This window comes from Macrobrachium rosenbergii, chromosome 16, assembly GCF_040412425.1.
Source record: "Macrobrachium rosenbergii isolate ZJJX-2024 chromosome 16, ASM4041242v1, whole genome shotgun sequence".
Classification (NCBI taxonomy): domain Eukaryota; kingdom Metazoa; phylum Arthropoda; class Malacostraca; order Decapoda; family Palaemonidae; genus Macrobrachium; species Macrobrachium rosenbergii.
In genome coordinates this window covers 50542035-50558951 of record NC_089756.1, presented here as the reverse complement: position 1 = coordinate 50558951, position 16917 = coordinate 50542035, and the positions used below count along the sequence as shown (strand labels likewise).

General features: G+C 43.4%; 1 protein-coding gene across 3 annotated transcripts in view; it reads right to left on the bottom strand.

Annotated features, from left to right (window-relative positions):
• Nucleotides 1-16917, bottom strand: part of LOC136847428 (receptor-binding cancer antigen expressed on SiSo cells) — a 797278-nt gene that overhangs the window by 13676 nt on the left and 766685 nt on the right. The gene's annotated exons all lie outside the window — the stretch shown is intronic.

The window sequence follows — 16917 nt, the reverse complement described above, 5'->3', positions numbered from 1 at the left end:
ATTTATAAAAATATAAATTAATAGTTATTTTTTTTTATTTTTTAAAGTAGGATATAATCTCTTACCCTTCATTGGTTTTACATTTGATTTTCCATTTATAATGTTAGACGTGACATGAATTCTCTATACTGCCTTATGCCTTGTGCACTGAATTTCCATGTGGTCTAGGTCTTCATTTATCTTTTTCTGCTAATTTTCTGGGCCTTTGTCATGCTATTTCCATAACTTTTTGTTCATACACAGAACAAACCTGGGTCTTAATGTGAGGGGAAAATTCTCTAGCGCCTGCTAGAGTCTGGTTAAAAAAAAGTACAAAAAACAACAAGAGAATAAAAAACCAGAAAGCCAAGGCGTAATGTGGGCAGGAAGTGCTAAAATAACTGGCTTCTTTGCTAGAAAGGTAGAAAGGCCATCTAGTTACAAAGGTGGTTTGAGAGAAACTGGTGTGCCACTGCTTAGCTGGGGTGAATCAGGTCGGGCTGCTCCCTCCTCCTACACCCTTATTGGCTGTATCCCGTTGCCACCAAAATCCTTGTACTTACATTAAGACTGCAGGTTTGCTAGATATGAAAAATACAAATTGATTAAAATCTTGTAATTTTTGTGACTATGTTCCTTATACCTTCTCATCACGTTTTAACCATCTAAACATTTTCTAGCCATGGGACCTTACTGCAATGTCCTGGTTGGTCATATGATCATCCTAATGCACTTCAGCCATGAACCTTGGCATTCTGTACAAGTCTTATCAACTCATCATAAATTTTTACTGTACTCTGTTTACTGATTGTTTATATTTATTTATCAACAGTCTAGCACTTTCTTCCCACTTCACTGTTACTCCCCTTTCAATTCTTGCTTCACAGCCCAGTGTGACCCTGAATTCCTCTGCTTCATTATTATGACAAACTGCTAAGAAATTGTGGCTGAGCCTTGGAAACGGAAATAATGTTAATCCAGAAATTTGCATAAAACTTTTGAGCAACTCAGGGGCTGTAATTTCACAAGTTCATCTACAATGCATCATTCTATATTCTTTTTTTGTTCAAATGGCCCATATTCAACAAAAAAAAGCATGATGATTTTTATTAATTCTGTATCTCATACAGTACTTTTTAGACTATAAAATATGATAAGAATTTTAATTTTGTTCAGAAAGCCTGCTTCTTCACTATAATGAAAAACAGAACTAAAGTTGTAGCTTAAAAGAATAATACAGTAATGATATTCCTCTGCTTAAGGTATAATTATCTATACTTAAATTTGTTGTCAAAGGCATACTCCTGCAACAAATGAAAAAACACCACTAACGTCAAGAGTTATATTCTTTTCAAGAATCTGCTTTCTCCAACACAAGCCTCATAGAGAAATTTGTCCCTCAAGAGCCCTAAGACTTGGGCATTCACAGTCAAGGGGATTAGACAATCATTGTGAACAAGGCTGGTGAACACCAGACATCTAAAAACTATGGGCAAAATGAGTGTGTCCAATCTAGAAGTGACAAAGAGCTGGTTCCCATATCTGGCCATAATGCATACCAACTTTTGACCTCTTTACAGTAATCTTATTCAAAGCCACCAAGTTACCAAGTACAGGGTATCATTTATTGATTTTCTAATACTGGATAAAATGTCTTGACATAAGACTGGATATCTCCCTGGAAGTAATTCTGCTTATGCTTATTTGAAGTATACCTTCATTTGCAAGTACCAACCAAAAATCAACTGTGATATCTCTGCTCTAAAAGATAATAAGTCATTGCAAAATCATTAAAATGAAAGGATTGGCAGACAACTCTTTTTAGGACACTCCAAAATCAAACCACTGGGTAGAAGAGACTCTTTAGCCTTGGTAGGCAACCCTTCTAAGAGAAGGCTACTCTTGAATACAAACCTTGTTCTCCAACCTTGGACTCTCATAGCCATTGTACCACGGCCTTCCATGGTCTTGGGTTTGAGTTCCCTTGCCATAGGGTACAATCAGGCATTTACCCTCTTTTTCATTCACTTTCCTGTTTTTCTAAAAGTGTGTAGGACAGGCTGATGAGAAAGCAAAAGTTGCTTGGTGGATTATCAGGAAAGTACCTTTGGCTTTACCTAATCTTTTCCTTCTGAGTTTTTTATTTCTAAATCCATCCTGACTGTCCTCCCCCAGTTGTGGAAAACCTGGTGGGTTTCTTTTGCCTTACAAGGTGTGCTGGCCCCACCTTGTCAACTAGTTGCTTCCGGCATTTTTTTCAGTGGTGTACGGTGACATTTATTTATACTCTCAACAGAATTTTTGTAAATAATGTAAATACTGTTGTTGTTGATGGTATTGTTGTTTCTTGTTCTGTTGAATTTTACAATGTTACTGTTATTACGAGTCTATTTATTAGTTTTGATACTGATTTTATGTTGTTAATTTTAATTCTTTTGGGAGACACTGAGCTGAACCCTGGGCATGCTAATCATTGCAGTAAGAGAAACTGCAAAGTACTTACTCAAATATTCAGGGCTTAAGGTCAAATTTTCTTGATCTCCAAAGTTGTGCCCATAACTACAAATTGATGTTTTTATCTGAGACTCTTGTAAGTAGTAACAAGTCAAAGGTTGAGTTTTTAATCCTGGGTTTTGTTGGCCCTGATTTTATTCATCGTTGTAACATCCCAAGTGTGTAAGGTATGGTTGTATACACTAAGTCCAGATGACCTATTTATCATCACAAAAATTTGGAGTGTAGTTGCCATGAAGCTCTTTGTTTTAAAATTTTCAGTAAGTTCTACAATGTTTACATATTTGCTGTTTACTGCAATCCAAATATCAATGATTCTATATATGACTGTCTTCTGGAAAGGATTAGTATGGCTTAGTCACAGGATTCAAAAGCTTCATTCATTATTTGTGGAGACTAGTGCAATGCACAGTGAGTTCTGTGCATCCTCCAATTTTGTCCAGCTAACTGGGGAACACATACAAATTTCTGGTAATAGATTGGACCTCATATTCACTGATGTTCCAACTATTGTGAAGCCCAAGGCCTGTGAAATATATAGGCATTTCTGATCATTGTGCCACTGAGCTGGACATATCAGTCAATCAGTATGTATATAGTATTCCTAATTCCACCATTGAAAAAACGGTCTGGCTGAAATCCAGAGCCAATTGGGATCGCATTATTGAAGCTTGTCAAGGCACTTAATATTTCAGTTGCTGTATTAGATCCTGATCCCAAGAAGAAATGAAATGAAATGCTGATGGCTATTTTAATAAGATATGTCCCTAGAAAGGTCATCAAATTTAGGACAAATGACCAGCCATGGTTTGATGATACATGTAGAAGAGCCTACCATGACAAACAGACCAAATTCAATGGACGGAGACAAAATCGTTCAAATGAAAATTACTGTACACCATTTTTGTTGAGTCTCACCATGCTGTGAATAGAACTTACCATACAGCTGAGAGAAATTACAATAATTCCTTGAAAAGGAAACTTGAAGGAATTACTCAGCCTCATTTGTGGTGAACCAAACTGGCATCATCTATCTTTGGGTCAGGCTTGTTTTCCATTCCACCACTACTAACAGATGATGGTAGATTGGTTACTGGCCCTAGGGAAAAGGCTGAACTGCTTCAACGAGCTTTTGAAGCTAAGCAATCAGCAGAGGACATCCCTCTCCCTGATACTTGTCATCCTGGACCTATTCTTACAAAATTTGCATTTCGATCCAGGGATGTTAAGAAATGCTGGATAATCTTGATAGCTGCTGTGGAAAAGAGCCTGATGGTTTCTTCAGTTTGTTTTTTAAAAAAGTTTCAAGCTTGTTGTCTCCCAAGATTAGTAGATTCTAAAGATTTTTATGTTGATGCAGTATCTTTGTGGATGAGCAGTGGTACAGCGCCTGTTCCGAAGAGTGGCATATCTGAGACTGCAGTAACTACTTCCTGTACTCTCCAAAGTTGCCGAAAAACTTATTTTAAGCCACTTTATAAGTGTGTAGAATCTAAAGGATTGTTAGCCAATAGTCAATATGCATATGTAGAAAGCAGGTAGGTACCTGAGATGCTCTTTTAGAATTCACATGCCATTTGGAAGAGAACCTTGATAGGGGTTTTGAGTGCAGAGTAATTAAAATAGATTTTAGTGCTGTTTTTGATTTAGTAAATCATAAGGCACTTATTTATAAACTTCAGAATCTTGGAGTGGGTGGATATGTTTTACCATGTAGTTATAGCACAAATGACGTTAAGTAGAAGAGGACTGATACATTTTTACATTATACCCTTATTCAGTATGGATAAAAGATCGGCAAGGAAATATACTGCTAAATTTAAGCTGCAAGTTGTAGCTGAAGCTGAGAAAACAATGTTCAAGCTGCTAAAGATTATAAATTATCGTGCATCTGCAACATGGATGAAACTCGACCGTAATTAAAATTGGAAAGAAAGTATTTTAATCAAAACTACTGGGCATGAAAGAACACATTACTGCTATTTTTACAACGATAAATGATAAATACGTAAAGCCCATATTATGATGAAATACTTGATTTTTTTTACACAAAACAAACGCCCCCAAACGGCCAACGTCATCTATTAAAAAAAAAAATAGCTAAATTGATTTCACAACGAGACGTATTTAAGTTATATTTTGACTTAAAAAAGGATTTTGACAAAGGAAAAATCTATTTCTGGGAGGGCCCGTGTCACCCGGTGAAATAATCCATTCAGCACTTATTTCTAGGTAATTCCGTTGCTAGATACCAGAGAAAAGCTAAATGTAAAGCTGGGGTTACTACCCCAGAGCGACTCAAGAAATGGAGTCAGTATGGTAAAGGTGAGATTGTCACAATCACGGGACCCTGCCCTATAAAGATTCCCAATGTCAAAGTCCCAACGAGAGGGTGCCGATACAAGCCCATGCACTACTCGTGGATTGTACATAAGGCAACACCAGACGCATTCCATGTTAGCACCCACCCCACTAGAATGATGTTTACCATGGGAGGAGAGAATGAAAAACAGGGTGGGTCACCGGGTGACACGGGCCCCTCCCAGAAATAGATTTTTCCTTTGTCAAAATCCTTTTTCTGGATCGGGTCCGTGTCAGCCGGTGAAATAATAACAGAGAAATAAACATCATTCTTATGCTATTAAAGACTTAAATAGAGACGTTGAAAACTAGGAGAATTCTACCTGAACATTAGTAAGGTCCTCTAAATTCATGTAATGAAAATAATGTAAGTGGTCACCGTCTAAGATCATGAGCTTTAGAATTGAACCTGAATAGGCTTGTATTAAGAAAATACTTTCTGCCTAATAGCAGACAATGACAGTAACCCCCTTTTTTTTTTTTTTTAAAAAAGAGAGGATCTGACAAAATTGCAGGTCCTGTCTAAAAAAAGCCTGTAAGGAGAAAACTGGGCACAGAAACAGACCTTGTAAAAGGAGAGTACTTTCCAAGGTGACCACCGAAAATGAGGATCTTCAACTGTAGATAGAAAGTTAGGGCGAGGAATTCGCAACACTACCCCTGATGAGGGGAAACCAAAATGATTGGTTCCGCTAGACAGGGCAGACAGTACAGGAAAACTAACACTAGAAGCTAAGCTGATTAAAAATTTTGGGTCTTCCCCAACAAGGAAAGGTAAGAACAAGATGATTGTTGGTTACCGAAGCTAGCTCCGATACATTACTCAAAGACCAGGAAACCGATTATTAAGACCGGCACCCTCAGGCAATTCCCGATGCTGGGTGCCCAAATGAAACCAGGCAACTAGATATGCGGCTAGCATAACTTTCTAATACCGGAGCTGTTGAACTACGGTACTGTTCAAACTGGCAATGACTCTGGGGGCTGCATTGAGGAGGGCATGAATCTGAAGGGGTACGCCTGCTCCTGAGTCTGAATCCCAAGAAGGGATAGAACCTTTCTGCAACCAAGATGTGAAAGGAAGCGTCAGAAAGGTCTATAGAGGTGGTTATGGCTCCACGGAGCAGTAGGATCCGAACCCACAAGACTAAAAGCAACCGAGACTTGCCGCATTGAATGAGGAAAATAAACGGACATGCCGGAAAAATTTTCCAGTGGAAGGGAACTTCCTTGGCAGACTGAAAAAGCCTGACAGGCCATTCACAAAGTCCTCCAGAACTCTGGCCGGAAGCTGACTGAACCTGATTGGGGAGGGGGACAAACAGTCCAGCTCCACCCCGGGCCTTGATAACTATACTCTGGGCCCAGGGACTGAAGTTCCAGTGGCCCCAAAATGGTACAGCCTCCCACCCATATGAGAAATACTACAGGGAGGAGGCTTGTTGTCTCCCCTGAAGCGTATGCCTTCCCAATTACTCGGAGAGGAGCAGGATGCTTCCCTGCTCCTATGATAACCCCGAGGGTCAGAGCCTCTGGCAGAATGTCTAGTGAAAATTCTTTCCTTGGGTTTTCGTATGAAGCAAAGAAAACTCGGCGGAGGCACATGGGGAGGCAGAGACACACCTGGGTGTTACAAGGGGCTGATGTGTTGGCTGAACCCGCACACATCGAGGTGGAAGGCTGGGAGTGAGAGGCTGAGCCTGTCCAGGGCAGGAACCTGAAGAGCCTGCACCACCGCCTGAGCAGGGCGCTTGAACTATATGAACTTCTTGCGGACTTGGGATAGGGCCGGCAAGATCAGATTGTTTCCGCTCGTAGGTACACACCCATGAGACCGGAGGCTCTGATTAACATTAGTAGCCCCGGACGGACCGTAACAACGCCCACCTGGGGAAAAGATTAATTCTCCAGGTGAAACTATTCATAAGATTTTTCGGCTCAAAGGCGGAGAACGTGGCTGGCAAAAAGTGTTTTCAGCTGTCCAATCGGACTGATGAAATAAAGCGGGACCTGCAGAAAACCTGACGCAGAGATTTTATCAGGACCCAAAACAACGAACCGCCATTATATACCACAGACATTGTTTCTGTTAAAGTCAAAGAATTCCAGGGCCTGGCAAGCCTGACTTACACCCTGTTTCAGCTTCGAATTGACTCCGGAAGCTTAGGAGCTGTGCGCTGAATAAATTAGAAGCGTAGTCCGGGGTTAGAAGATTCATTGTGAGCGTTATCTGTGATATCTGTCTCCCGGAAATGCGTCAGCGGTTTATTTTCGAAACGAGCCTGTTGATAAGAGGGGCTACATTTGGAGCACAAGGGGTAGGAAGCAGGGTTGAACTTGGAATTCTCCGCCTGCCACTCCGTTAGAGTTCTCAATGGAGACGATGTGCCCAGCCCCTAGGGAAGATGAGGGCTCTCTTAGGGATCCTGCCAGATAGATACCATGCTCCTTCTGACAGTCTGGTAAAACCCGGATAAGGGGATACCAGGCGGAAGGGAAGAAATGCAATTCCACCAACCTCCGTGTTCCCACACCCCGATAGGAGGGTGCCGTCATGCTGGGAAGCATAAAGGGTTAGGCGCCAAAGGTTCCCCAGACCGGAGGGGAAAAGAGGTGGAGGTGTCCGAACGATAGAATTCGGAACGAAGCAGGATTTTACAGGTGATCCATTGACAATGAGTCTTGAGATTAATCTCTTTGGGATTTAAGCTCCTGGGAAAGGGGAAGGCACGGACCATGAGGTAGATAGATAGTTTGATAGGTTGACAATGACCCTCAAATCGAGCTCCTTATAAGGAGACCCGTAAAAGAGTCTTCAACAAAGGAAGGAGGGGTAACTGCCTTGCTTTGCTTGGGCCATGTCCTTTTCAGAAGATTTCCAGGCCAAACTCGTAAGACGGCACCGGATTAGAGATCCGAGACGTCCTCGAGGGGGCCCGGAGCGGGTCTTCTTGGTTTAAAAAGGGTCTTTTGACTGATTTCACCTTAGGGACGGTACACCAGGAACCGTCGAAAAGGGATGAGGAGCTAACGAATCCCCTAAAGGAAAAGTTTGCCTCACCTAATTCCGAGCTAAGCGGAAAGGTTTGCCTCACTTATTCTCGCACCTACTTATCGCTCCGGGCGATGTTCACAGGTTCGAGAACGAGACAGAAGGCCGCACCTCTTCAGAAAACTCTCCGTAAACAGCAGAGTTACGAGACTTGCGGCTGGCCTCCAGGAGGGGGAAAATTAGGACCCCAAACACCGGAGGAGCAACTATTAATAAGTCATATGAGACAGAGTTTGGCGAAGGAAAAACCGATAGGTGTATATGAAACCTACCGATTTATCGAGAATCTCGCCGGAGACGGAGTTTGGCGGAGGGAAATTGATAGCGTATATGAAACCTACCGATCCACCGAGAATCTCGCCCGGAGAGAGCCCAAACACCGAAAGAGCGACTATTAATAAGCCACATGAGGCGGAGCTTGACGGAGGTAAAACCGACAGGTGTATATGAAACCTACGGATTCATCAGGTAGCCTGCTCGGAGAGAGCACAGCGTACAACGCAACCTGCCGGGTACCAAACGACTAATAATAAGCCATATGAGGCGGCGTTTGGCGGAGATAAAACCGACTGGTGTAAATAAAACCTACGGATTCATTAAGTAGCCTGCTCGGAGAGAGCATAGCGTACTTTACAACCTTCCGAGCCAAGAATAAGCCACATGAGGCGGAGTTTGGCGGAGACGAAACCGACAGGTGTATATAAAACCTACGGGTTCATCAAGAAGTCTGCTCGGGGAGAGCATAGCGTACTTCACAACCTTCCGTGCCAAACTATAAATTCTCCAAAACAGACTGCGCGGAATGGGAACTATAGACTCCGTGACGCTGGCTTGTTGCAGGATAGCGGAGCATTCCTGCACTCGACAAAACAGCTGAAAACGTATGAGAAGTGGGCATGCTGGAACGGATGCCGGAGCAGAGTACCGTAGCAGCGACTAGCCTAGTCAGACCAGGAAAACCCCCGGAGAAAACCGGAGAGAAAACCGGGCTAACAGGACAAAACTCATAGACATAAAAACAGAGTCAACGGAACATTCTGGAGCGACCATGTTTTAACAATATGTGACGGATATAAACAAAGTGGGAAGGTTATGAACTGTTCGGAAGTGGCCGCACTCAGAGCCAAGAGAGGAAAACCCACAGAGGAGGATATCCTGAACGAAGTGATAGCGGTGGGTGGAATAAACGCCCGACCGCTAAACACTAAAATCGCGGAGCAGTAAGCAAGGAGCGCCCAACAAGATAACGAAACACCGAACAGGTAGTAGCAAAATGGAGGAAATGCCGAAAGTAAATAAAACACTAAAGATTCATTTACACTAACTAGAAACTAGAAGCAAGAAAATTGCTCTAAACTGAGTTAAATATGGCGAAATAAACTTACCGCATCCAAACCAAAACATTGATTTCTATGATTGCAATTTATAATGCAAAAGCAATATAAGAATATATACAATATTATGGGATACAGTGAAATAAGGCATAACATTTTAAAAGATCCAAGGAAAAGATGCATATTCGTTAAGTTGATGTTTGTATAACACGATATTATGTGAATACTGTATAGAGTACAGTACAGTATAATGTATGCTAGGCTACTGTATATGTATACGATATACCACAGTGTAGGCTAAGCTAATTCTTGTTTATTATTCAATTTCTCTTTGTACTGAATTACCATAAGTCACTCTGCGTGAGCCTCCAAGATTAACTGACATTGATAATTACTATACTGTGTATGTATATAGTACTGTATACTTTATAGTATACTAGGCTACCATATTTGTAAACATGGTACTGAATACCCTAGTGTAGGCTTGGCTATATTTTAGATATATTTTTTCCAACAAGCGATGGGTTTTTTTGGATCCTAACCCCATTGTAAGTGGGATAATATCTGTATAAGCATTTTTAGTATTTTTTCTTTGTCTGAACTATCAAAATAAGCAGTTCTAAGCATTTTAGAAGGGTTTTAAGAATTCGCGGGTTTTAGCTATTTGCGGGGTGGGGTGGGGGTGATACGCATCCCCGGCGAATACCGGGGGTTTACTGTACACCCAAAGATGCACAGTATGTGCAAGTACAGTACCTTTAATCTACAATATTTAATGCATCCAAACATTTGCTTTTAGGGGTTTTAAGAGGAACACTCCAAGTTAGCCTACAGTCAAGGAATGGCAAATTTATAATTAATTTGTATTTTTCATGGCTAACAAACCTGTGGTCTTAACATAAGGATATATTGTGTATATTGTGTGACTGGGTGTGTGTGTTTTGGTCTTGTGATGCAAACCTGAAACCCATCAAAGCCTTCTCCTAAGCCTCAGAGGAAATATTCCGGAGTAGCCAACTATTCTTGGTCTTGTTTCCTTGCTTCCTTTGAGACTGATCCTCATTTTACTTGCAGTAGGTGTAGAGCGAATGTGTGTAACGTTACTAATCCTTGCTCCGAATGTTGTTCTTGGTCTCCTGAGCAAAAGAGGATCTTTGCCAAGAAGAGAGATGGGGGAAGTCGGTGACACCATCTTGGGAAGGGTTCTCTCCTCCTTCGATGGATGCTTCAACAGATCCCCCCCGCCCTGTTCTTCCTCTTCCTTGAACAATCGTCCTCCTTTTGCATCTTCTTCATTCAAAGTTTTTACCCCTTCTCATTCTTCCATGGCTTTGCCTTTTGAAGTTTTGGGAGAGGGGTCAGGAGTTATTGCAACTTGTTCTAATCTTTCAGGATTGGATACATTTGCGCCTCGTTAGGCCCATCAGGGGTACCAACCTTAGATGGCCTACTATCCCATTTTATGTTCTCTGGCATCCCAGTGTCGACTGCCATGACAGTCCTCCTACCCACCGATCTTCTGGGTAGGGTGCTGCTGTTCTGAGGTGACTTGCCTCTCATCGGACCTTCCGACACATCAGATCATGTCAACCCCTGTTAAGGCGTCTTCTTGTTGCGCTACCATCTCAGCTACCGTGACAGTTCGTGATACAACTGCTCTCCCTGCTCCTGACCCAAGAGCCTCTACGGCGGTGATTGATGGCTATGAGATGACTTCTGCTCCTGCTCTTTCTGCAGACTTTCTCCCTTGGGCTGTGTTGGACAAAGTCGACATTGTTTTTAGAGAGAGCTATGGTAAGGCTCCGAAGAGGAAACGATGCAGACCTCCTCTTCTTCTTCTTCTGCTTTATCCTTGTCATCGTCTTCTTTTTCCCCTGTGCAATCATCACCCATTAAATGTTGGAGGATTAAGGACTTTGTCACTGATTCTTTGTCTTCCGATAGCAGCCGTCCTTCCGACCGCAGACGTCGCTCTCCAGCAGATGGATGAAGATGCCCTCCTGTCCGTGGCAACGGACGTAGCTCTCCTGCAGATGGGCACAGACTTCCTTCCGTCCATGGCCATAGCTCCTCTGCCGATGGACGTGGACGGTCTTCGTTCGAGCGCTCAACAACGGCCCTTGCCTCCTCAGCATTCTCATTCATGCTCTCCCAAGACGTTCTGAGATCGTGACACCTTTTCTTAAGGACATTTGGATAGGCCTCACAGTCGTTCAGTTTTGCATTCTCTTATGAGAAACCACAACCGCCACTTGTTTCCGCTGCACGAAGGCCGTGGACGAGACGGCTGCAGACATGATTCGGATGGCTGTGGATGTGATTTGGATGTCTGTAGACGTGATTCGCACAGCCGCAGATGTGATTCAGATGGCTGGGGATGTGATTCGGATGACCGGGGATGTGACTTGGACGACAAGGGGACGTGAGTCAGATGGCCATGGACGTGACTTGGATGGCTGTGGACGTCACTCTAGCCATTCTAGACAACCCTCATCATCAAAAGGCATGCCATCTCCCGCAAGAGTTTTAGGACCGAGTAGGTCTTATGCTCTGGTGACAACAAATCCAGCAGAAGGAATAGATAGAGATCTGTGAACAGGAGTCTGAAGATTTAGAAAACCAAGAACTTTTCTCTACCTATGCTGAAGTTATTGAACTCATTCATGAGTTTAATAATTTATCGAAGAAGACAGCAACTCCTTCCTTGATTGTGCCTATGGGTATAGAATCCTTGCTTGGTCCTAAAATGGATTTGAAGACTGAATTTGAAATGCCATGCTCAAGTCATACATATTCAGTTCTACATCATGTTAATACCCTGATATCAAGTAGGGACAATTCTCTTTAACCTAGTAGATCGTTTAAGCCTCTCTCTCCTCCACTTCCTCACAGCAGAAAGTTTTATGTAACCCCTAATGTGGCCCCCTTACATAGACATATCAATCCACATATAATTCATTTAGGTTCAGGACTGACTTTAGATCAAGTTAGGGCAGAAGGTTCTTCCCTTACTACTAAAGAAGCATCCAACATGGAGTTGACTGCCTCTTCTGCATTGCAAGCCACCTTGTGGCTCGATTTATGGTCGACAACAGTAGCCAAGATTTCTATGGCAAAGAAAACCAAAGACAGCCCTTCTTATATTAAATTATTACAATCTGGTGCTAAGGCAATTTCGTATCTTATGCACCTCAATGCTAATCTGCCAACCTCTTGCTAATAAGAAGAAATGCAGCTCTTGCCAAGGTCTCAATTCACTGACATTGACTCCTCGTTATCTTTAAGGAATGAGGATGTCCTGGACGCTCAAGCAATTTTTCCAAAAGATCAACTTGAGACTGCTGTTGATGGGCGTCGGGCAGATAATAACGACCGACTAGTTCATCAGGCAGTTTTAAAGTCAGCTGGTCCTTCTCGGCCTAACACCTTGAGGTCTAGGCCACAACCTCTGCCCAAGAAGTCTTCTACGGCAGCTTTGTCAAATAAGACCTCTCAACCTGCTCCATCAACAATGAAGAAAGCTCCCAAGGGACGGCCCTTTCAGCCCCTGCCTCCAGGCCGGGAAGAGGAGCCAGCGGCAGGGAGGTGGTAGATGATAGAGCTGGTGTCCCTCCCCACTCCTTGCCACCAGTGGGGGATGCCTGGCGAGCCACAGGGCGACGTGGCAAAAGTTTGGAGCAGAGCCGTGGGTAGTGGACGTCCCTTGGGTAGGATATCTACTACCCTTCTACTTTGCCCCTCCTCTCGCAGATCAACCTCTGCTTCAGCTCACATATGCCAGGACTCTCCAAAATATCTAGCATTCCAGAAAGAAGTGAGAAAGATGACAGAGAAAGGAGTAATAGAGGATGTCAAGCCTCCTGCTCCGGGTTTCTACAATCAGATCTCTCTAGTGCACAAAGCCACAGGCGACTGGAGGACAGTGACAGATCTATCGACCTTGAACCTCTTCATCATAATGGAAACACCTCGAACAGTGCTACAAGCAGCCAGAAATGACTACATGCTGGCAATAGATTGAAAGGATGCTTACTTCCAGATTCCGATCGATCCATCCTCCTGGAAGTTTCTTTGCTTCAGTCTAGGAGAGCTGGTATTCCAGTTCAAGGTACTGTATTATGTTTTGGCCAGACAACATCACCCCAAGTATTCACAAGAGTGTTCACCCTGGTGTCGACACAGGCTCATTCACAGGGGATTCGCTTCTTAAGGTATGTAGATTACTGGCTGGCCTAAGTGAGTTCTTGGGAAAAGGTAATCCGAGGCAGGGATCGTCTTCTCCAATTTTGTCACGACTTAGGCATTGTGATACATCTGGAAAAGTCCAATCTTCATCTCAGTCAAAAGATTCTTTACCTGGGAATGAGAATGATCATAAGCATATCTTTGTCGAGGGTTTCCTTCAGATCAGAGGATTAAGAAGTTTAGGACTGTAGCTCGTTCCTTCCTGTCTGAAAAGAGCCAACCAGCATGACAGTGGGAAGTGCTTCTGGGTCTCTTGACTTCCCTAAAGAAGCTTGTACCTCACGGCTGTCTACATTTTCAATCCCTGCAATGGAGGCTGCAAGAATTCTGGTCCCCGGTGAGCAATTCCCCTCTGTTTTGGGTCCCTATGTCATCAAAGGTGAGGGAGGATCTGCTGTGGTGGTTGGACGATGAGAACCTGACAGTCGGAGTGCCTCTCTATCCCACCCCTCCACGAGCTCCTCCTCTACTTGGATGCCTCGTTGGAAGGTTGGGAAGCACATCTAGAAGAACTCCTGACTTCAGAAATGTGGAGTCTTCATGACAAACAACATTCTGGAGTTGAAAGCAGCCTTCCTAGCACTTCAGGAGTTTCAGGAAAGAGTGGTGAGGTACTCCGTAGTCCTGATGTCAGACAACACTACAGTAGTTGTCTATGTGAACAAATGGGGGGGGGCTCGTATTACATCAACTTTGTATGCTGACGTGCAGCTGCATCAGTGGGTGATAGACAACTCGGTAATACAGGCAGTCGCCGGTTCTTGGCAGGCTTGGTTATCGGCAATCCGGTTTTTTGGGGCTTGTCTAGCGACGAAAATCAGCAATTTTCGGTGCTGATACATACCTAACAGAGGCGCTGATAACCGAAAATCGGTGATTTTCAGTGCCGATACGTGCCAAAAATTGCCGAAAAAGCCCCGAAAATCCCTGATTTTCAGTTACTGGCAATTTTCGCTTATCATCATGCTGTCAGAATGGAACCCCCACCGATAACTGGGGACTGCCTGTACTGTCAGCCAGGTACATTCCAGGCAAGAAAAATGTAGTGGCTGACAAACTAAGCTGTCAGAATCAAGTTCTAGGCACAGCGTGGTCTCGACATCAGGAGATAGTAGACAAGCTCTTCCATCTGTGGGGGAGACTAATGACAGACCTATTTGCCACAAGATTCAACAGGAAGTTGGAGGTCTATTGTTTAGTGGTTCCAGATTCCTTTGCCACGGCAGAAGACACCCTACAACATCCACGGGATAATCTGGAAATCTACGCATTCCTTCTATTTGCCTAATCCAACAAGTCTTGAAAAGAGTGATGATTTCTCAGAATCTCAGGATGACCCTAGTAGCTCCTTTGTGGCATCTAGCAGAATGGTTCCCAGACTTGCTAGCTCTGATGTCAGCTGTTCCCAGAAAAATTCTCACATGGCACAATCTCCTGTGCCAGCCTCATGTGGAAAGATATCATTTGGTTGGGTCCCTATCTATTCACGGCTGGAGACTATCCAGTATCCCCTGTGGCGAGAGGCTTTTTCTCGCAGAACAGTGGCAGAGATGTCTGGCTATCTCAGATCTACCTCAGCCATGTACCAAGGGAAAATGGGCCATCTACTGTGACTGGTGTTGTAGACAGTTTTTCTCTCCAGTTGGAGCTTCTATTCAACAGATGGCTGATTTCCTGGTTTCCTTCGCACAGAGAAACACCTTTCTGTTTCTAGCATTAAGGGCTATAGGGCTGCCCTGGGAGTGGTTCTTTGCTTAAAAGACATGAACTTAGCCTCCTCTTGGGAAATCTCAATGTTGCTCAAAAGTTTTGAACAATCTTGTTCTCCTAGAGAACTTAACCACCTACCTGGGATCTTACTCTGGTATTTAGTAGTCTCACTCATGCCACATATGAGCCGTTACAACGGTCGTTGGACAGAAGCTTGACCCTAAAGACAGTATTCCTATTGGCCTTAGCTTCGTTGAAGAGAGTGGGAGCACTCCATGGTCTGTCTTTTGATGTAAAAACATACCAGGGGTTGGGGGTCTGTAGCATTCGAATTTGTCCCGGAATTTGTAGCTAAGACCCAAAATCCCTCTGTTCATGATGAAAGATTTGATTCCTTCTTTAATCCTTCCCTGGGAGATTTTGTTGACAACAATCAGGATGAATTACTTCTTTGTCCTGTAAGGGTGCTGCGTAACTATCTGAAAAGGACTCATCACCTCAGACCGGGGTGTCGGAGACTTTTTGTAATTACAGGCTGGAACAAGAAAGAAGTGTCCAAGAATACCATCTCCTTTTGGCTGCGTGAGGTAATTAAACATGCCTACACATCACCTTCAGTCTCTAATGCCAGTACTGTAGTGCACGCATGAGCACATGATCTTAGGGCTTTAGGCCCTTCCTTGGCATTCAAAAATACCTGGTCTGTTCAGAGGATTATGAAGGCCGGTTCTTAGCTTCGCCAAATCACCTTCTCATCCTTCTACCTAAGAGACATTGCCCACAAGTTCTTGGACACTTTTTCCCTGGGTCCGGTGGTGGCTGCTCAACAAATTGTGTAGCTCATCCAGTGCTCCAGTTAGGGGCAGTGGATGAGCTACTGGATGTACCTAACCTAAGATGATGGTATGAAAGTGACAGTGATTGAGATGACTGGTCTTTTTTCCCTTTTCCCTTCCTTCTCTACTAGCGGGCAGTAAAAAGACTGATCCATCACAAGCTGGAACTGGCCAGATGCAGGTGAGTGAGCAACCTTACACTTAAGAGTTTTTAATATTCTACACGAATATAATCTATCAGTAGCAAGTCCATCATCTCTGTAGCAAGGAGAGAGAGGAATGATAAACAAGATTAGGTGGCTACATTAGTTTGTTACCTGAACAGATATAGATCTTTAACTTTCTTAAATGCAATGAATCTTTACATTGTATTTTAGCCCAGTGGTCTGACTGTTGGATAAACATATATTCAACAGGCCAGAGACTTGTCCACTTCCTTTGCATCCGCCCATACAGGAGGTGATTAAAACTTTGCATTCGCCCATCCAGGAAGTGATTAAAACTTTGCATCTGCCCATCTAGAAAGTGATTAAAACTTTGCATCTGCCCATCCAAGAAGTGATTAAAAGATTATACTTAAAACAAGAGACTCCTGTGCACAAGGGATCCTTTCACTCTAAATTATATATCATGATCTGGGCGTACTCCTCAAACAGAGCTGCCCTTGGTCTCATCAGGACATGGAGTGGATCAGTGAATAGTGTAGTCGGTGGGGTATGAGGCTGAACTCCAGTATAACGAAAACACAGTTGATTAGCATATCTCGTACAGATTTTCCACCCCATCCTCCCCTCCAAGTTGATGGGACTCTGCTGAATGAGTCTGAAGCTTTAACTAATCTAAGTGTACCTTTTGACTCTCATCTTACTGTTGAGAAACATCTAAT